Source organism: Dendrobates tinctorius, unplaced genomic scaffold (assembly GCF_039654945.1).
Source record: "Dendrobates tinctorius isolate UK_male_01 unplaced genomic scaffold, ASM3965494v1 ptg000206l, whole genome shotgun sequence".
In the NCBI taxonomy this organism is placed as follows: Eukaryota; Metazoa; Chordata; class Amphibia; order Anura; family Dendrobatidae; genus Dendrobates; species Dendrobates tinctorius.
Window position 1 is genome coordinate 1,487,557 of NW_027361873.1, and position 21,689 is coordinate 1,509,245.

At 39.6% G+C, this 21,689-nt stretch overlaps 1 protein-coding gene and 1 long non-coding RNA gene across 2 annotated transcripts in view; one reads left to right on the forward strand and one right to left on the reverse strand.

Moving 5' to 3' along the window:
* CABP7 (calcium binding protein 7) overlaps positions 1 to 21,689 on the reverse strand; it is a 201,150-nt gene that overhangs the window by 40,834 nt on the left and 138,627 nt on the right. The window lies entirely within an intron of this gene.
* On the forward strand, positions 13,133 to 20,782 carry LOC141057952 (uncharacterized). The gene is made up of 4 exons (XR_012222054.1): positions 13,133 to 13,196; positions 18,649 to 18,745; positions 19,097 to 19,190; positions 19,321 to 20,782. It is a non-coding gene; the product is annotated as an uncharacterized lncRNA (long non-coding RNA).

The window sequence follows — 21,689 nt, forward strand, 5'->3', positions numbered from 1 at the left end:
TTTCACAAGAAAAACAATATTGTACTTGGTTTTAATGTAACTTTATTCTTTCGTGAGTTATTTACAAGTTTATGACCACTTATAAAATGTGTTCAAGGTGCTGCCCATTGTGTTGTATTGTCAATGCAACCCTCTTCTCCCACTCTTGACACACTGATAGCAACATCTAAAGGCATTTGTCTATGCTGTGAAGATACGTGATGTGCAGCATCTGAAACAATGGATACTGGAAGCCTGTGCTAGCATTTCTTCTGTGGTGTTGCTATCAGTGTGTCAAGAGTGGTGAAAGAAGGTTGCATTGACAATCCAACACAATGGGCAGCACTTTGTTTTCCAAACGTTTTATTGGAGTTTTAATAAATGGGGAAGAAGGTGTAGGGGAGGGAAGGAAAGATGAAAAGGAAAAGAGGAAGGACAACAGTGTCCAAATGTAAAGAATACATAAAATGTAACATGTTAATGCAGACGCATTTTATACAATGAACTATTACAAAGGTAAGTATTTAAGCATATAATATATTAAATTTGTTCCAAGCCAAAGACCTAACCCCCAAAGGGGCCTAGGCAGGCGCACTCTGGTTGAAGACCTTAAGAGAACAGCTCCAGCCATCTAGACCATTTCCTAGCATGTTTGGCAAATTAATCATGCATATGTGCAAATTTCAGTTCAAAGGAATGATGAAGGCTAATTTTGTCTATAATATCGTTAATTTGTGGAGGTTTTGGATTTTTCCAAAGGAAAGCGATATTGTGTTTGGAAACTAGTAAAATGTGCATAATCAACAGCCTGTTAGTAGGGTCAATTTTGTCAGCGTCTAGAGAAAGAAGGGCCAGACGAGGAGACAAAATAAGTTGCGTTCCTAAGATAAAATCGATAAGATTTGAAACCTTTCTCCAAAAGGGAACAATTTTGGGACATTGCCAAAATATATGCAAAATATTTCCTGGCCTTCCACAACCCCTCCAACAGAGCGGAGAATTGTCAGGGTTGATTCTATGGAGTCTTACGGGGGTATAATACCATCTCATTAAAAGTTTGAAGTGGGTCTCTTGTAGTGATAAGGAAATGGTAGAGGCGTACGAGAGGGAGCATGCCTGTTCAAGGTCAGGAGGGTCAATTATTGTATGTAATTCGTTTTCCCATTTGATAATATTTTGAGTCTTGACCACTGCAAAGCTATTATTACACCACTTGTAAGTATGCTCAAAACTCCAGAAAATATTATGGTCTATATTACAAATAAGATTAACTGCTGGTTCAGAAATTCTTGGTGAAATAGCAAGGAACTCATGGAGTTTGTCTTTAAGGATGACATATTGTAAGAAAGCAGGAGTAGTAGATTGAAATCTATTCTTGAGCTTCTTATAAGGTGTACAAAGAGCACCATCGTATAAATCTTTGAGTCTTTTGAGACCAAGTGCAGACCAAACGGGGTCAATAGTCTGATTGGATGCTTGAAAAATAACTGATAAGGTCAAATTTTGTAATGTGACTTCTTTATTAGAGCGTCTTTTTGGAACAGAAATTTTTTTCCAAGCTTCAGAAATAGCTTGAAAAATTGGATGAGAGTTTTCAATTAATTTTTTATGCAGGAGTTGGTTCAGAATTATTAGGTGAAGAGGTTTATAATTGTTAAAAGACAATTCTAGTTCATGCAAAGCTGGTTTCTTATCATGTGGCCACCAGAATGCGCTTTGACTAAATTTGCAGTGTAATAAGCCGTGATATTTGGGGAACCAGCTCCACCACAAGATTTATGACTGTAGAGAATGTTTTTTGCTATTCTGGGTCTTTTGTTATTCCATATAAAGGAATTCAATGAGGCTTGGAGATTTGTAAGAGAAGAAGTGGGAACTTTATAGATATATATAGGATTTTTGGGATGATGTATGATTTAACCATCATGATACTTCCCCACCAAGAGAGTCCATCATCTCTAGATATACAAAATTCTTTAAAAAGCTTTTTGGTAAGAATCTCTAAGTTTACTTTTATAAGAGAGTTTATATTTTTGACAAATTTTAGGCCTAGGTATGTCAGCCCATCAGTAGCCCAACCCCAAGGCGAGAGGCCCTCAATTTTTCCTTGGTCTATTCCCAGGTTAAAGCCAAGTATTTTGGATTTAGAGTCGTTTATTTTAAAATAAGAGACCTTGGAAAAAGTCTGGATTAGAGTTTATAAGGCAGTGATAAAGTTGCTTGGATCGGTAAGGGTAAGAATTATGTCATCTGGATATATCGCTATTTTAAAATCTTTATACAAGGTTTTAATTCCTGAGATCTTTGTACTATTCCTGATTAATTGGGCCAGAGGTTCAATGGCCAATGCGAAAAGCAATGGTGACAAGGGGAAGCCCTGTCTAGTCCCATTAGCTATATTAAACGTAGGGGAAAGATGATTGTTGGAATATACCCTCGCCTCAGGGCTGGAGTACAAGCCATAATACCTCCTGTGAGTCGAGAATTCATTTCAAATTTTTTGAGAGTCGCTTAGATATAAGACCAATTATGGTGGTCAAACGCTTTCTCTGCATCAAGATAGATAACAGTGGCTTTGAGGTTTTTCAAGGAAATGAGCTTAATTATGTTAATGAGCCTTCTCATACCATCTATGGATTGTCTTCCTTTAATGAAGCCTATCTGATTGTTGGAAATTAGTGTCGGGAGAAATTGATTTAGTCTATTAGCCAAGATTTTTGCGTAAATTTTTATGTCTGTGTTGATGAGGGATGTAGGTCTATAATTAAAAACTTGGCTAGTGTCAGAATTTGTTTTAGGGATTACGACAATGGTCGCTTCCAGCATCTCTTTGGGAAATTGACCTGAGTGGAAAGCTGAATTAAATACTTTTGCAAGGTGAGGGGCCAATAAATTACTAAAAGACTTGAAATAATCACTACTAAACCCGTCTGGTCCGGGTGATTTAAATGTTTTAAGTTTTTTTTTATAGTTTCCAGGACTTCTTGTTCAGTGAAGGGAGAAGACAAAAAAAATAAGTCTTCAGAGTTGAGTTTTGGAAGGTTCATACTGGAAAGGAATGAGTGGGCAGCACTTTGAACACATTTTATAAGTGGTCATAAACTTGTAAATAACTCATGAAAGAATAAAGTTATGTTAAAACCAAGGACACCATGGTTTTCTTGTGAAATTCTCAATAAGTTTGATGTGTCACATGACCCTCTTCCCATTGGAAAAAATAAAGCTGGATCCAAAATGGCTGACTTCAAAATGGCCACCAAGGTCACCAGTCTTGAAAAGTTTCCCCCCTCCCATATACTAATGTGCCAGAAACAGGAAGTTGATATCACCAACCATTCCCATTTTATTTAGATGTATCCATATACATGGCCCACCCTGTATATACTGTATATTTTAGCTGTTTTCGTGGTCATTGCCTGAATGTTTTCCAGACGTATTTTCAGCCTGTGTTTTTTTTGGAGGGCTTTCCCATGGTTTTTGTGAAGTCTTTTTTACTGTTGTTTTCTGGTAATTTTTTCTCTCCCTTGAATATTGAAGAAACAACTAACGGGATTTTTTGAGAAACAATTATAGCAAAACATTCTAGAACACGGTATTCCAGGCGTCTTTGGAGCTTTCCAATCTACTTGTATTGTAAAATATGGAGTGCTTTCTGAGCGGTTTTACACAGATTTGCTTTTACTTCGAAAAGTTTTTGATAGATTTTTCAGGTGGTTTCCACTGTGGAATCTGCCTGAAAAAAAGGACTTTATGCACTTAGCCCATGGCTGTAAGGAATACTTTTGCAAAAAAAAAAAAACTATTCCAAAATCTCAATGTGCACATAACCTAACAAAATATTCATGTCTTCGTCAAACACTAATTTTGACTATAGCAGAGATCCAATTTGAAAGAAGAGAGCATATTTTGTATAATATCCTAAAGTGTTCTACTACCCCCACCATTGATTGTGAAAAGTATGAAATCCAATGTCTCAGGAAAATGTACAAATAATAACTAATAATACCACTAATAACATCATAAGAACAATGAATGGATTTTTAATTTTTGCTGGATTCCCTCTTGGCTGTTCTTCATAGTGAAATATTAAAAATAGAAATCCAGGGATCAAATTTGAGCTTGGGAAACCCTAACATTTTTAATAAGTTACCCACCTCCTCCCATAATGCAACTATATTGTTACAATTTCAGAAACAGTATACAAGCAGTTTTGTTAACCGTCAAGAAATTCTTGGAAAGTCTATAAAAAAGGGTAATTTTTTAACACCTGTAAAACAAATTTGATATGTCCATGATTTTTTAAAGCTTAAAAATTAATACAAATCATTATGACTGTAGTTATCATTATTTTACATTTCACAGTGAATGCAGCTAATGTCTTCATATCAGAATTGTGGATTATTGATATATATCACTTAAAATTTTAATGATTTATTATGGTTTTCTAATGTGTCTGCAATAATGTTGGCGGTCCTTAATTTTTTCATAAACTGATTAGAAAAAAGTAAAGATCAAGTTGGCAACCCCACAAATAAGATTGACTCCGAAGCAGGGCCGGGACAAGGTGCAGGAACAGTAGGCATCCGCCTAAGGCTCTACCTCCTTCCTCCCTGAGGCGGTGCACTTTGAAAAAGAAAGATTTTGCTGAATGCCTGTGACCGCTCAGCACCTTCCTCCAGCTGCGAGCATTCAGCACTCTGATGGCCATGGCACAGGCACTCAGTTGTCGCTCCTTCTATTAGATGCAAATATAATTAATGTGGACACCGCCCGGGACTGGAGCAAAGGAGCTGTAATCCCTGTTCTGGTGGGAACTTGCATCAAAACACAAGCCACTTCTAGCCTGCTCCCTGTTGGAGATGGCACTCGTGACCACTGCTGTAACAGACAGAAGAGGAGACAGTGGCTTCACTGGATGGAGAGCCTGCTTTAGGGGAGAATAACCTTTTTTTCTTAGCTTTTTTTGCCACGTAATGTGGGTCATTACAAAAGGAGTTGGCTTGTGTGGGACATTACAAAAAGAGCTGTCAGGGACATCACAAAAAAAGCTGGCCTGTGGGGGACATTACAAAAGGAGCCGTAGGGGACACTGCAAGAGGGGCTGTGGGGAACATTACAGGAGGGGCTGTGGGGGCAGGAACAGAAGGGCTGTGGGGGACATTATACCTGGGCTGTGCAAATATATTATATTGGGGCCTGTGGGGAACATTACACTGGAGACTATGGGGTGACATCATATTATATGGGGCTGTGGGGGATATTATACCTGGTCTGAGGACATCATACTATATAGGATGCTGTTGTGAACATCATACTGTATAGGGGTTGTGGGGCACATTATACTATGAGCTTTGGAGACATCATAGTGTATAGCTGACTGTGGAGGACATCACAGTGCATAGGGGCTGTGGAGGGCATTATACTATATAGGGGTGTATGGCCAAAATCATACTGTATAGGAAACTGAGGTGACCTATATTTTATTGGGGACTGTGGTGGACATCATACTGTGCATGATGATGTGGAACATTATACTGGGAGCTGTGTAGAGATCATACTGTAGAGGGGGCTGTGGAGACATCATACCGCATAGAGGCTGTGGGGGACATTATTCTGTATTGGTGAATGTGGGGGCCATAATACTGTAGGAATGGATCAAGATTCTTCAGCAATATTCCACAATCTGTTATGTGGTTATATCAAGTCATAACAGTCAAAGGTTGCTCTACTAAGAACTAAAGACTGTTGTCAAATTGAGGGTGAATAATTCTGAGGCTGCAGTTGTCATTAAAAGTGTCATTTTATGTTGAATTAGGAGAAAACCTCTTATATTAGCCATGTTGAGCTATTTAAAGGCACCAGTGCCAAATAAAGTTTACAGCACAACACCGAATACCTTCATACCTGCACCAAATAAATGCCATAGTGCATCACAGTGCTAGGTCAGCACAATAAACGCAGCAGAAACAAATCTTTTCAGCAGAACCAAATCCTGAAGTGCAGGTCAAAATACCGTACAAGTAGCAAAGTAAAAAAAAATGAGACACAAAATGTTTCCACAGTAGCAATAAACAAATACCACAATGCAGCACAATATTCATTGACAGAAGCTTCAAATACCACAAAGCAGAACAAAATTCCTCCCCAATAATGTCAAATAAATACTACAGCGTAACACTACAGTGCTGAATACCCGCTTTCAGCATTAAATACCTCAGCAGTGCCAAAGAAATGTTGCAGTGTGTCACAAAATACCTCTCCAGCAGTGCCATCCATCAACATTATCCCCTTTACCACTACTTCCACATTATCCCATTTTCCACCCATTTCCTTAGACAGTAGCATTTTTTCTCTTTAGCTATTTCTTCTCCTAATGACAACTACCACCTTTCCACCTCTGGCAGCAGCATTCAATTTGTTCTTCCCCATAGTACTCTTCCCCACTGGCAGCCACATTTCCCATTCACATCCCACTCAGACTTGCAAGAGATGATGCAGATTGTGCTGAATAAATCTCCAGTCTTCTAGCTGTTACTCTCCTGTCCCAGCTCCAGTACTGTGCCTTACTCTTTATTGGCCACCTCCCTATAATAATAATAATAATAATAATTTTATTTCTATAGTGCCAACATATTCTGCAGCACTTTACATTTTAGAGGGGACTTGTACAGAAAAAGGCATTACAGAATAACAATAATCACATAAATCAGCAGATACCAAGACGATTGAGGGCCCTGCTCACAAGTTTACAATCTAAGAGGAAAGAAGGGAGACACGAGAGGTGGATGCTAACAATTGCTTTCATTGTTCTGACCAGCCATAATGTAAGAATCGGGTGTTCATGTAATGCTGCATGAGCCGGTTATCAGCCAGAATATGTAAAAGTACAGACACAGGGGGCTATTAAATGCATAAAAGCATGTGAGATGATACGAGGAACCTGGCTATGGTGAAAATTTTAATTGGCAACACAGGGATAGTTAAATAAATGTGTTGAGATGGTAGGCCAGTCTGAAGAAATCGTTTTTCGGACACGCTTAACCCCTTCACCCCCAAGGGTGGTTTGCACGTTCATGACCGGGCCAATTTTTACAATTCTGACCACTGTACCTTTATGAGGTCATAACTCTGGAACGCTTCCATGGATCCCGGTGATTCTGACACTGTTTTCTCGTGACATATTGTACTTCATGTTAGTGGTAAAATTTCATTCAAATAACTTGCGTTTATTTGTGAGAAAAACGGAAATTTGGCGAAAATTTTGAAAATTTCGCGATTTTCCAACTTTGAATTTTTATGCCCTTAAATCACAGAGATACGGCACACAAAAAACTTGATAACTAACATTTCCCACATGTTTACTTTACATCAGCACAATTTTGGAACCAAAATTTTTTTTTGTTAGGAAGTTATAAGGGTTAAAAGTCTATATGATAGAAAATACCCAAAAGTGACACCATTCTAAAAACTGCACCCCTTAAGGTGCTCAAAACCACATTCAAGAAGTTTATTAAACCTTTAGGTGCGTCACAGGAATTTTTTTGAATATTTAAAAAAAAATGAACATCTAACTTTTTTTCATAAAAAAAATACTTCAGGTTCAATTTTTTTTATTTTACCAAGGGTAACAGGAGAAATTGAACTGCAAAAGTTATTGTGCAATTTGTCCTGAGTACGCAGATACCTGATATGTGGGGGGAACGACTGTTTCGGCGCATGGCAGAGCTCAGAATGGAAGGAGCGCCGTTTGACTTTTTCAATGCAAAATTGGCTGGAATTCAGATTGGACGCCATGTCACGTTTGGAGAGTCCCTGATGTACCTAAACAGTGGAAACCCCCTACAAGTGACCCCATTTTGGAAACTAGACCCCCCAAGGAACTTATCTAGATATGTGGTGAGAACTTTGAACCCACAAGGGCTTTACAGAAGTTTATAACGTACAGCGGTACAATTAAAAAATCATATTTTTTCCACAAAAATGATCTTTTCACCCCAATTTTTATTTTCCCAAGGGTAACAGGACCCTAAAAGTTATTGTGCAATTTGTCCTGAGTACGCTGATACCCCACATGTGGGGGTAAACCACTATTTGGGCGCATGGCAGAGCTCGGAAGGGAAGCAGCGCCATTTGACGTTTTTGGCTGGAATTGAGATCGGACACCATGTCGCGTTTGGAAAACCCCTGATGTACCAAAACAGTGGAAACCCCCCACAAATGACACCATTTTGGAAACTAGACCCCCTAAGGAACTTATCTAGATGTGTGGTGAGAACTTTGAACCCCCATGGGCTTCACAGAAGTTTATAACATAAAGCCATACAATTAAAAAATCATATTTTTTCCACAAAAATGATCTTTTCACCCTCAATTCTTATTTTTCCAAGGGTAACAGGACCCTAAAAGTTATTGTGCAATTTGTCCTGAGTACGCTGATACCCCACATGTGGGGGTAAACCACTATTTGGGCGCACGGCAGAGCTCGGAAGGGAAGCAGCGCCATTTGACGTTTTGGGCTGGAATTGAGATCGGACACCATGTCGTGTTTGGAAAACTCCTGATGTACCAAAACAGTGGAAACCCCCCACAAATGACACCATTTTGGAAACTAGACCCCCTAAGGAACTTATCTAGATGTGTGGTGAGCACTTTGACCCCCCCAGTGCTTCACAGAAGTTTATAACACCCGGGCGTGAAAATAAAAAATTCGTATTTTTTCCACAAACATGATCTTTTAATCACCATTTTTTTATTTTCCCAAGGGTACCAGGAGAAATTGGACCCCAAAAGTTGTTGTCCAATTTGTCCTGAGTATGCTGATACCCCATATGTGGGAGAAAACTACTGTATGGGCACACGTCGGGGCTCGGAAGGGAAGTAGTGACGTTTTGGAATGCAGACTTTGATGGAATGGTCTGCGCGTGTCATGTTGCCTTTGGAGAGCCCCTAATGTACCTAAACAGTGGAAACCCCCCACAAATGACACCATTTTGTATACTAGACCCCCCAAGGAACTTATCTAGATGTGTGGTGAGCACTTTGAACCCCCCAGTGCTTCACAGAAGTTTACAACGCCCGGGCGTGAAAATAAAAAAATTCGTATTTTTTCCACAAACATGATCTTTTAGTCACCATTTTTTTATTTTCCCAAGGGTACCAGGAGAAATTGGACCCCAAAAGTTGTTGTCCAATTTGTCCTGAGTATGCTGATACCCCATATGTGGGAGAAAACTACTGTATGGGCACACGTCGGGGCTCGGAAGGGAAGTAGTGACGTTTTGGAATGCAGACTTTGATGGAATGGTCTGCGGGTGTCATGTTGCCTTTGGAGAGCCCCTAATGTACCTAAACAGTGGAAACCCCCCACAAATGACACCATTTTGTATACTAGACCCCCCAAGGAACTTATCTAGATGTGTGGTGAGCACTTTGAACCCCCCAGTGCTTCACAGAAGTTTACAACGCCCGGGCGTGAAAATAAAAAATTTGTATTTTTTCCACAAACATGATCTTTTAGTCACCATTTTTTTATTTTCCCAAGGGTACCAGGAGAAATTGGACCCCAAAAGTTGTTGTCCAATTTGTCCTGAGTATGCTGATACCCCATATGTGGGAGAAAACTACTGTATGGACACATGTCGGGGCTCGGAAGGGAAGCAGTGACGTTTTGGAATGCAGACTTTGATGGAATGGTCTGCGGGTGTCATGTGCGTTTGGAGAGCCCCTGATGTACCTAAACTATTGAAACTCCCCACAAGTGACCCCATTTTGGACACTAGACCCCCCACAGAACTTATCTAGATGTGTGGTGAGCACTTTGAACCCCCAAGTGCTTCACAGAAGTTTATAACACTCGGACGTGAAAATAAAAAAATCATTTTTTTCCACAAAAATGATATTTTTGCCCCCAATTTTTTATTTTCCTAAGGGTAACAGGAGAAATTGGACCCCAAAAATTGTTTTGCAATTTGTCCTGAGTAGGCTGATACCCTACATGTGGGGGTAAAACACTGTTTGGGCGCATAGCAGAGCTTGGAAGGGAAGGAGCACCATTTGACTTTTTCAACTCAGAATTGGCTGGAATTGAGATCAGACGCCATGTTGCATTTGGAGAGCCCCTGATGTGCCCAAACAGTGGAAACCCCCAATTCTAACTCCAACCCGAACCCCAACACGCCCCTAACCCTAACCCTAGCCCTAACCCTAGCCCTAACCCTAGCCCTAACCCTAGCCCTAGCCCTAAACCTACCCTAACCCTAACCCTACCCCAACACACCCCTAGCCCTAACCCTAACCCTAATGGAAAAATGGAAATAAATACATTTTTTTTATTTTATTATTTTTCCCTAACTAAGGGGGTGATAACGGGGGGTTTGATTTACTATTTATGGCGGTTTTTATGTTTGGCGGCTGTCACACGCTAAAAGACGCTTTTTATTGTAAAAATAGTTTTTGCATCACCACATATTGAGAGCTATAATTTTTCCGTATTTTGACCCACCGAGTCATGTGAGGTCTTATTTTTTGCGGGACAAGTTGACGTTTTTATTGGTACCATTTTCGGGCATGTGACATTTTTTGATCGCTTTTTATTCCGATTTTTGAGACGCAGAATGAACAAAAACCAGCGTTTCATGAATTTCTTTTGGGGGGGTGCGTTTACACCGTTCCGCGTACGGTAAAATTGATAAAGCGGTTTTATTCTTCGGGTCAGTACGGTTACAGCGATACCTCATTTAGGTCGTTTTCTATGTTTTTGTCGGTTTTATGCAATGAAAACTATTTTATATAAAAAATAATTATTTTTGCATCGCTTTATTCAGCGAGCTATAACTTTTTTATTTTTTCGCTGATGATGCTGTGTGGCGGCTCGTTTTTTGCGGGACAAGATGACATTTTCAGCGGTACCATGGCTATTTATATGCGTCTTTTTGATCACGCGTTATTACACTTTTTGTTTGGCGGTATGATAATAAATCATTATTTTTTGCTTCGTTTTTTATTTTTATTTTTTAAGGGGTTCGCTAAAGGGGTTAACTAATGGGACAGTTTTATAGGGCGGGTCCTTACGGACGCGGCGATACCTAATATGTGTACTTTTATTGTTTGTTTTTTTTATTATTTCCAAAAAATGGATTTATTGGGGGAATTTTTTTTTTTTTTTTCTAATTTATTTGGCGATTTTTTTTAAAATTATTTTTACACTTTTTTTTATTTTTTTTTTTACTTTATTAAATAGTCCCAGGTGGGACATCACTGTCCTGTGACAGATCGCTGATCTGTCACATCACAGATCACTGTGACAGATCAGCGATCTGCGCAGCCGTGGGGGGCTCAGGGAAGCACGGAGGGAGCCCCCTCCCTGCCGATGCTTCCCTTTAACCCCCGGTACACCGCGATCGTGTTTGATCGCGGTGTGCAAGGGGTTAACGTGTCGGGGGCGGTCCGTGACCGCCCCTGACACATTGTGCCAGGTGTCAGCTGTGATAATCAGCTGACACCCGGCCGCGATCAGCGGCGCTCGCCACGTGGGCGCCGCTGATCGCACCGACGTACTATCCCGTCCCCGGTCATACGGGCCCGGGTACCGTGGACGGGATAGTACGTCGGATGGCAGAAAGGGGTTAAAACTGTGGGTATTGGAGAATAATCAAATTATCCTGTGCATTCCAAATCATTGAGCAGCACTTGAGAAGTCTTGGAGACGGGAGTAGGAGGTTTTGATTATTGAGGATGTTAACCTCAGGTCATTAGCAATACGGAGGGCACGGGTAGGGTGGTAGACTGAGGCGAGGGAAGAGATGTAGGATGGTGCTGCACTGTGGAGTGCTTTGTGGGTGAGAGTGATAAGCTTAAATTGAATTTTGGAGTGGATGGGTAACCAGTGCAATGACTGGCACAAAGTAGAGGCATCGGTGTAACGGTTGGTGAGGAAAATTATCCTGGCTGCAGTATTCAAGACAGGTTGGAGAGGTGACAGTTTGGTCAGAGGGAGACCGATTTGTACAGAGTTACAATAGTCCAGACGAGAATGAATAAGAGCAACAGTAAGAGTTTTTGCAGAGTTGAAAGTAAGAAAAGATCAAATTTTATAAATGTTTTTGAGGTGCAGATAACAAGAGCGAGCCAGTGATCGGAGGTGAGGGGTGAATGACAGTTCTGAATCAAGTATGCCCTCAAGACAGTGGGCATGTTGCTGGGGAGTAATGGTAGAACCACACATAGAGAGGGCAATGTTGGGCATAGCTAGGTTAGTAGAGGGAGGAAACACAAGGAGTTCTGTTTTTCACAGGTTCAGTATCAGACAGTTGTAGGACAATCACTGATGTTTTGTAATAATGCAGGCATGATGTCAAGAGTAGAGTTGTATAATTGGGTGTCATCAGCATAGATATGGTACTGGAAACCAAATCTACTGATTGTCCAATAGGGGCAGTATACAAGGAGAAGAGCAGGGGGCCTAGGACTGATCTTTGAGGAACCCCAACAGTAAGGGGTAGATGAGAGGTGGAGCCAGCAAAGATACAGTAAAGGAGCAGTCAGAGAAGTAAGAGGACAACCAGGAGGTGTCCTTGAGGCCAATGGAGTGAAGCATAGTGAAGAGGAGCTGATGATACACAGTGTCGAATGCTGCACAGAGGTCCAGGAGAATTAGCATGGAGTAGTGACCATTAGATTTAGCTGTTAGTAGATCATTAGAGACTTTAGTGAGGGCAGTTTCAGTAGAGTGTAAAGACCGGAAAACTGATTGAAGAGGGTCGAGAAGAGAGTTATCTGAAAGAAAGCGGATTAGATGGGAGTGGACCAAACATTCCAGGAGTTTAGAGATGAAGGGAAGATTAGAGATGGGTCTATAGTTAACAGCACAGTTTTGGACGAGGTATGTTTTTTTAAGTAATGGATGTATGATGGCATGCTTAAATGAGGAGGGAAAGATACCGGAAAAGAGAGAGAGATTGAATCTTTTTGTTAGGTGAGTTGTGACAGCGGGGGAAAGGGACTGGAGGAGATGTAACAGAATAGGGTCACTGGTGCAAGTAGTAGGGCGAAAAGATACAAGGAGCCTGATCACTTCTTCATCTGTGCAAAGTAATAGAGGAACACAAAGTGATCCAGTGATACAGTAATCCATGCCGCTTTTTTTTTTCAGGTAACCCAGCAAACTCCTTTACCATCATCACCCTGGGATTTTTAAGGCCGACTCAGGCAGAGACAAGGTACTTGGGTATTAAGTAACATTGGTTACAACTGTCTCAAGTTTGTCTTTAGATCGTTACTACTTTATTCGACTCATCTCCAGCCATGCGTCTATCAAGTTCTCTGACTTCTATAGGTGCCATACCTTCAGTGGTATTCCCACTTTCCAGATGCACTTTATCCTGTATAGTTTCAGCATTGAGTCCTATATCCTTCTATGGCAATCCATATATCTGAAGAAAGTCTACGCTGAAACCGAAATGTCTTATATGATCACTGCAGATTGCAAATAAATCATATTTTCTTCTACATCAATTGAGTGCCAAGTTCTTCATAGATATTATACTACGGATTGGGCTCCTACTTATGCACTTTCTGTCGGGAGTGCTGTGGCTCTACTACTACTTTCTTAATGTAAGTCTATGAGACGGAAAACAAGTTATAAAAAAGCACAGGGAGTGATATTATTATTATTATTAGGAATGGAGGTCATTTTTATAAGGAGGCTCTTGGGTGACATAATTACTATTGGGTGCTATGTAACTATAAGGGTGCATAAGAGAGCATTATTAGAGGAAGTATATAGGGGGCACATTACTATGTTTGACAGAGGGAACAAGGGAACATTATTAATGTGTAGGTGCACATAGAAGGCATTGTTATTCTATGGGGCACCAAAGGAGTGTACTATTACTGTGCTAAGCATACAGGGGGGCTTTGTTAATGTCTAGTGTACTGGTTATGATGCTGAATGTTTTTTTTTATAGAGGTGGGGAATGTGAGGAGGGCCCTGGAAAAGTGATAAGCCAAAAATGTCTTTCTGTGTTAAGTTATTCAAGGATGAATTATTGAAAGAAATGATCATGGCAATCTGGGCCGAATGACTGCGATCAGTGACAACATCACTAATGCAGCACCCAGAAGAAAATGAACTTTTCTCTACCTGGGAGCATTCAGTCATATATGTGTGCCTGCATGGCTGTGTTCACCAAGTAAATACTAATATCCAAGGTATCCACAGAAAATCTGTCATGCACAATAATACCATAATATATGCAAACAAGGCACATATAGAATATAGGTCAGAAAAAAATGGTGTGATAAACCAAATAAATTCCTGGATGCAAATTATACGAAATATTCCGAAATATATCACTAGAATGTAAAACCTGACAATGCCTAACCATATATGTGACACAGGCTAAATAAAAAGACATATAAAGTGAAGATCTTTGTGTACATTTTTGACATTTCTCCTTGAGAAAGTAATTATGCGAAACGCGCTGCGGGGCAGCGTTGTGGGCTCATCTATCCTTCCTTACTATGGGTAAGCAATTTATCTTATAATAAACAGCATATACCTTTTCCAGTTTTATTATAGGTTATGGGCACTTTGATGCTATATTATAATGATTGTTGACAAGGACCATTCATGTGGTCTATGCTGCTATTTTTCTACATTTTTGGATATTGATGGTTTCCCAATATATACTCGTTTCAAGTCCTGTATTATACAATGGGTATTTTTCCTAATATTTCTAAATAAACTTATCTTTATACATTATTGGTGGTTTGTGGCTACTCCATCAGTTGGTCTTTTTTGTTCATAATTTAAAGGAATGCTTCACCATTAGTAACATACAATTTTTGACATTTAAATAGGGGGACCTTATACTCATGTTGCCAACCTGGAAAGGTAATATGTGCTTTATGAATATTATTACAATAAACATAGGTATACATCGGCTCCTGAGGTCATTAGAGGCATGTCTAGCTGTACTGAGGCATAAAATTATTAAGCAAAGGAGCATTACGATCACTGTTGTAAGGGGTGCGACGGGGTCAGGAGGAGCTGAAGGGTCTGCACTGAGTCAGCAGGCTCAATTCAGTACTATGCATACAGCAAGGCAGCTCTTTCAGCATCGAAGCCTCTGCACTCTGAAGTGAGGGTCACTGGGGGAGTGCAGCAGAATGATGAGCAGGGGGCTCAGGGTCACTGATGGGGTACTGCGGATTGACAAGTGGATCGGTTGAGTGGATCGCTGAGATGACAATGGGATAGGTGTGCAGTTAGAATGTTAAGTGGAGAATGAAGGAGCTTAGTGCTGTGAAATGCAGAGCTGGAGGGGGCACAGAATAAAAAGAGAGGAGGGTATTTTGAAATAACAAGAGTAGGGAGCATAATGACAAGATAGGAGATAGCATGCCATGGAATAACAAGCTAATGAGTGGAAACGGGAGTGCTGCAGACTGATGACCTTATAACGGTGAGTGACTCTGTCAGGGATCTGTCGATGTGTCCGTCGGAATGTTTTTCAGGGATTCCAACAGAAGCCTTAATGTAGTGTTCAGTGAAATGCGGCCTAAAACTGGCAGGTTTAATGTACTTCAATACAAAATTGCAGCGGCATAGACCAAATGACCAAAGTGTGAAATTTTCTGTACCCATAATGGGACTAAGTAAAAAAAAAGTTCCAAAGAATTGTAACAATGTAAGGAAAAAAAAGCACATAATGATCACAGAAAAAATGTTTCACCATTAAAAATCAAAGGCTTTACTTAAAAACAGAAATAAGCAAAGATTGCATATATAATTGAAATCTCTATGTCCTGAAACATTTGAGCTACGTCACATTATGTAACCGTATGGTGAATACTGTAAACTGTAAAAAAATAAAATAAAAAATAAAATTAATAAACATGGAGTTATTTACTCAAGCTGAGTCATAAAAATGGACTAAGGCTGGTTTCACATTTGCGTTTTTTAGCGCTGGAAAAAAACGCATACCTGCGCATGCGTTTTTTCCCCTATATTTAACATGGGTGCGCATACCTGCGCGCTGGTAAGCGCATGTATGCGATTTTCATGCGCTGCGTTTTTTTGGGGTGTGCGTTGGTATTTTCCAGACGCAGCATGTTGCATTTTTTGGCCCTGCAAAAAAGCGCATGCGCACATATGCGCACGTTTTGTGCTAAAAATGGCCATTATAGCCTATGGATGCGCATATGTGCGCACTGGCATGCTCATGTATGCGTTTTTTTGCATATGCGTTTTTTTTTTAACCATGGCATTTAGGGGTTTGGGTTAGAGTTAGGGTTAGTTAAGGGGGTTTAGGGTCAGGGTTAGGGTTGGGGTTTGGGTCAGGGTTAGGGTTAAGTATGGTTTGGTTAAGGGTTAGGGTCAGGGTTAGGGTCAGGATTAGGGTTAAGTATGGTTTTGTTAAGGGTTAGGGTCAGGGTCAGGGTTAGGGTCAGGGTTAGGGTCAGGGTTAGGGTTAGGGTTAAGTATGGTTTTGTTAAGGATTAGGGTCAGGATTAGGGTTAAGTATGGTTTTGTTAAGGGTTAGGGTCAGGGTTAGGGTTAGGGTTAGGGTCAGGGTTAGGGTTAGGGTCAGGGTTAGGGTTAAGTATGGTTTTGTTAAGGATTAGGGTCAGGGTTAGGGTCAGGATTAGGGTTAAGTATGGTTTTGTTAAGGGTTAGGGTCAGGGTTAGGGTTAGGGTCAGGGTTAGGGTCAGGGTTAGGGTTAGGGTCAGGGTTAGGGTTAAGTATGGTTTTGTTAAGGATTAGGGTCAGGGTTAGGGTCAGGATTAGGGTTAAGTATGGTTTTGTTAAGGGTTAGGGTCAGGGTTAGGGTCAGGGTTAGGGTTAGGGTTAGGGTCAGGGTTAGGGTTAGGGTTAGTTAGGGTTTAGGGTTTGGGTTAGGGTTAAGTATGATTTGGTTAAGGGTTAGGGTCAGGGTTAGGGTCAGGGTTAGGGTTAGGGTTAAGTATGGTTTTGTTAAGGATTAGGGTCAGGGTTAGGGTCAGGATTAGGGTTAAGTATGGTTTTGTTAAGGGTTAGGGTCAGGGTTAGGGTTAGGGTTAGGGTCAGGGTTAGGGTCAGGGTTAGGGTTAGGGTCAGGGTTAGGGTTAGGGTTAGGGTTAGTTAGGGTTTAGGGTTTGGGTTAGGGTTAAGTATGATTTGGTTAAGGGTTAGGGTCAGGGTTAGGGTTAGGGTTAGGGTCAGGGTTAGGGTTAGTAAAGTCATGGTTTGGGTAGTGTGAGGGGCCACCTAAAAATGTTGGAAAAAAACGCAAACGCGGTAAAAACGCACTAAAAACGCGTACAAACGCTTAAAAACGCTGCGTTTTTTTCATGCATGCTCATAAAAATGCTTGAAAAAAACGCAGCAGTTGTATGCTTATGTATGCGTTTTTTCAATGCGTTTTTTTGCGGGAAAAACGCGCTGCAAAAAAAAGCAAGTGTGAAACTAGCCTAAAAAGTGATCAAAATGTTGTATGCAACTAAATGGTATCACTGAAAACATGAATTCATCCTATAAAAATAAGCCCTAAAGATGAAAAAATAAAAAAAATGGCTGTCAGAATATAATTTTACAATGCCAAATTAGTTTTTGTATATTAATTGTTTTTCGTGTGTTTTTGAAAACAGCCAAACATAACACACCTATGGAAAATGGTATCGCTGTAAACATACAGACCCAAAGAATAAAAGTTATCTTTCTCTTTAACCACTCAATGAACAATGTAAAAAAGATACTATATTGGTGTTTTCTATTAATTCTGCACATAAAAAATTGTAATAAGAAACGATCAAAAATTATTATCTGCCCCATAATTGTACCAGTAAAAACCACAACTCATCCTGCAATAAACAAGCCCTAATAAAACAATGTCATAAAAAAATTAAACGTTACAGCTAAAAATTACCCTTAAAAATTTCAATAAAAAACAATCAAAACATCACATGTACCCTAAAATAATAACAATTAAATCAGAAGCAAGTAAGCAGATAAGCTCCCGATCATGAAGTTTACCCCACTCCGTCCTGACTTTAAAAACAAAGAAAAATACTTATCAGATATAGTGATGTGAATTAGGCATTTGACTGTGTATTAGAATGTCTTATCTCTGATATCCATCTGTAATTTTACTTGCCATAGTTAGTCCTTCTCAAAGGTGACCTACTAGTAACATTATATAATGTGATAAATAATTGATTACTTTAAAACAATGAATTTGAAGGTAACCTTGAATATCTTGTCAGGGATCTTTACTGCACAGACTTAAAGTATACAAACAAAATCCTAAATCTGCCGTTATCCATAATCCCATTGCACCTCCATGTCATCCTTATAGAAATCAATGCAAGATTGATTGCTCTCAGTGGCAAACACGGTACCAATACCTTTTCTTTCATTTATAGAATCCTAAGACATGTTATTTGTTGATGTCCTCACAATGTAATGCTGCTTTTAATGTTTTGCGTCTCACTGTTTAGATGACGTAGTGGACTGTTCACCAAAAGCAATGGGTATCTTCAAAATAAAAGCTAAATGATACAGAGAATGATTACAGACATCAAAATCAATGTCAGCATTTTCCTACATTTGTCTATAAGACTGTTTATACCATACACCATAAATAGATAAAAAGCAATCTGTTTTTTTTTTTACCTCATTTGTACACAAGATGCAAACTCATGATATGACTGTCGCCTGAGTCGACTCACTGCTATATAAGACAGATGATGAGAAGGAGACTGCGGTGGACAGGGAACCAAGATTTGGTGAGTATAAAGTTGTTTTTTTTATTATGGGGCCCGGAAGTTGGGTTGGAATGCGCAAGTTTGGAGGTGGGTCCAGCAAAGGGAAATGTGAGTTAGAGTGGTGGTGAGGGGAGCACACCATACCATATACCTGGGTTAGTATGAATTGATTATCCTGGGTATTGACAAGTTTTATTCCAATTACTTTTTCATTTACCTTTAGCATTTACCATCTTTGATGGGTTGGTCACTTTATACTGCACTATATTATATTTATCCAGCAGATTATTATTATTAATATTATATCTTTCTATTTAATATTCTGTGCATTATTGATTATTGTCAAATTAATGAATTAATTATCAATTGCAGATACTTGAAGAGGATGACCGAGAGTTGAAACTGTGTACCCTCACTCGACAGCAAAATCACTGTCAATGAGATCTAAGGTGGAACAAATGCAGAGGTAGCTATAACCCCAGATTTCATAACCAGAGACACTTGTAAAAAAATGACCAGTAGTATGCATGAGAAATACCTTAAAACCTTAAAACCAGTGTCTTTACATCTTAAAGATTTTTTTTCTTTCTCTTCAGCTTTAAGAAATTCATTATTGTATCTGAAACACTGAATCATTATATGACCCATTTGACCAAAGTATAGACAGAAACGAGCAGGTGTTCCAAGTTCAATTCCCTACTTGGACTCTCTGCAGACCTCAATTTGCATCAGTTCTCCTGCCTCAATAGGATGAGAGGGAGAAGTCACTGAAATACCCTTAAATGTGTTCTTATCCCTAAGGCGTCTGTCCAAACGCACTGCCAGTGTCATGGCCTCTTCCAGGGACAATGTGGCGGGACTCAAAACCATCTTATCTGGTATCTGGCTAAAAAGACCCTGGCAGAATTGACTGCGGAGAACTGGATCATTCCAGGAGGTTTCCACTGCCCAGTATGTGAACTGAGACGAAAATACAACTTACATGAAGAAGGAAAGATGGAAAACTTACTTCAGTCCCCATCAAAACAATCTGGTAAATTTACCTTAGGCTCAGAAGAAGTTCTTGGTGGTGTAGAACCTGTGTGGCGACAGATAACGCATGCTATTGTTGACGCTTGATGTCTACAACCGCCTAAGACAGGGGTTGCAATTGTGCGGTTAGGGCATCCACAGTGCCCATGATGGCTTCTCAGTACACAAAAAATGTAATGGGTTGGTGATAATGTTATGATAATGTAGCAACTAACTTGGGGAAAAAAGGCAACAAACTACAGACTAGAAGTCCCTAGTTGTTCCTACATGAGCTGAGATAGCGCTAACCACAGACTAGACGATGGCAACTGGAACCTATGCTGCCTGATAAGCCATTGAGCGCTTGACGTTCTTCCTAAAGAACCAGAGGGAAGAGAACAGTGCAAATTACCTGAATAGAAAGAGTGCTGAAATAGAAAGAGATCCCAGAGTGAGTAAAACAAATAATGAAATACAAAATAAAGGATTAAGTATGCAATGCTAGAATATATGCCGCCTACTTCCTAAAAAGAAACAGAAGATAGGTGCAGGGTAAAGAACATAAACATGATAGATAAGCTCCAGCTGGTCTTTCACTGACTGGCTTAAACTACAGTATTATAACTATGGACATCCAAGTGAGACTATCACCAGCAGGAAATACCAGCAGGGGGGAAAGTACATAAAGCCACATCCAAAAGGTGATAGGGCAGACAAATCAGTAAATGAAAACACATGTTACTCTAAATTACCCCATGAAGCCTGAAGCAAGGATAACAGAAACTAAACATTTGGAGAAAAGGTGTACCAGATATGGCTTGGCAGACAGAGAAGCCAACAACAAAGCACAGACTCAAGGGTTCAAATCCAGATCCATGACAAAAACAATAGGATTTGTAAATTTCCTTTGCAAAATTGATGCTAAATATTAAGGCACATAAATGTAGGTAGATTGCCCATTGTTATGATTACTTCAAATTCTCATGGCAATTCCCATTGGCAACTTTATCTCATCTTAGTAAAGTACTGAGAGGTACACTTGCTGAATCCAAGCTTATGAACGTAGTACTCTAGAAAAGCTGCTCCAGCATCTCAAATATAATAAAATTCTTTCTTTATTAAAATTGCATTTAGAGCACTGCTGTTAGTCGTAGAATGTCATAAAATACAATATTTAAAATAAAATAAAATGACAAGAGATGGGTCTTAATAATTTTCCTACATTGTTGTCAAGTTTCAGATATTTTTATAAAAATTTCTGAAACATATTTACCTAGTCTTATCAATAGCATAAGGTAAATTTGCCACAAAAAAAGAATCTATGGGATATGTTGAAGCATTGTAGAATTATTAATAAATTAAGTGACACATCAAAATTGTGAAAATGGGTCTTGGTCATTAAGTAAAAAATGGCTTTTTCACTAAAGGGTTAAACTAAAAGCATTTATTTTATCTTCATCTGTTCACAAAACATTGTTTCGATAGCTTTCTGAATTATCCAGGCGATCTCTAGCAAACTGCAGACAAGCAGCAATGTTATTTTTGAAGAACAGATGCTTTCTTCTTGCTATTCTACCATGAACACCATTGATGTTTAGTGTCTTCCCGTTGGTTGACTCATGAACATTAACATTAGCTAAAGTTAGAGAGGCCTTTAGTTGTTCAGAGGTTACCTTGGTTTTCTTTATGACCTTGAGAGCTAGTATACCTCTTGCTCTTGGAGTTATCTTTGTTGGTTGATTATTCCCAGGGTAGGTGAAAATGGCTTTCAGTTGCTTCCACTTGTACACAATCTGTTATACTGTGGATTGGGTGACTTCAAACTTGTTAGATTTGTTTTTATTTTAGCCTGATGAGTATCAACAACTCTTTATCCGAGGTCCCCATAAATGTCCTTAATTCATGCCATGATTCACTTCGGCAAATGTGTTGTGAAGGTCAAACTTTAAAAAAT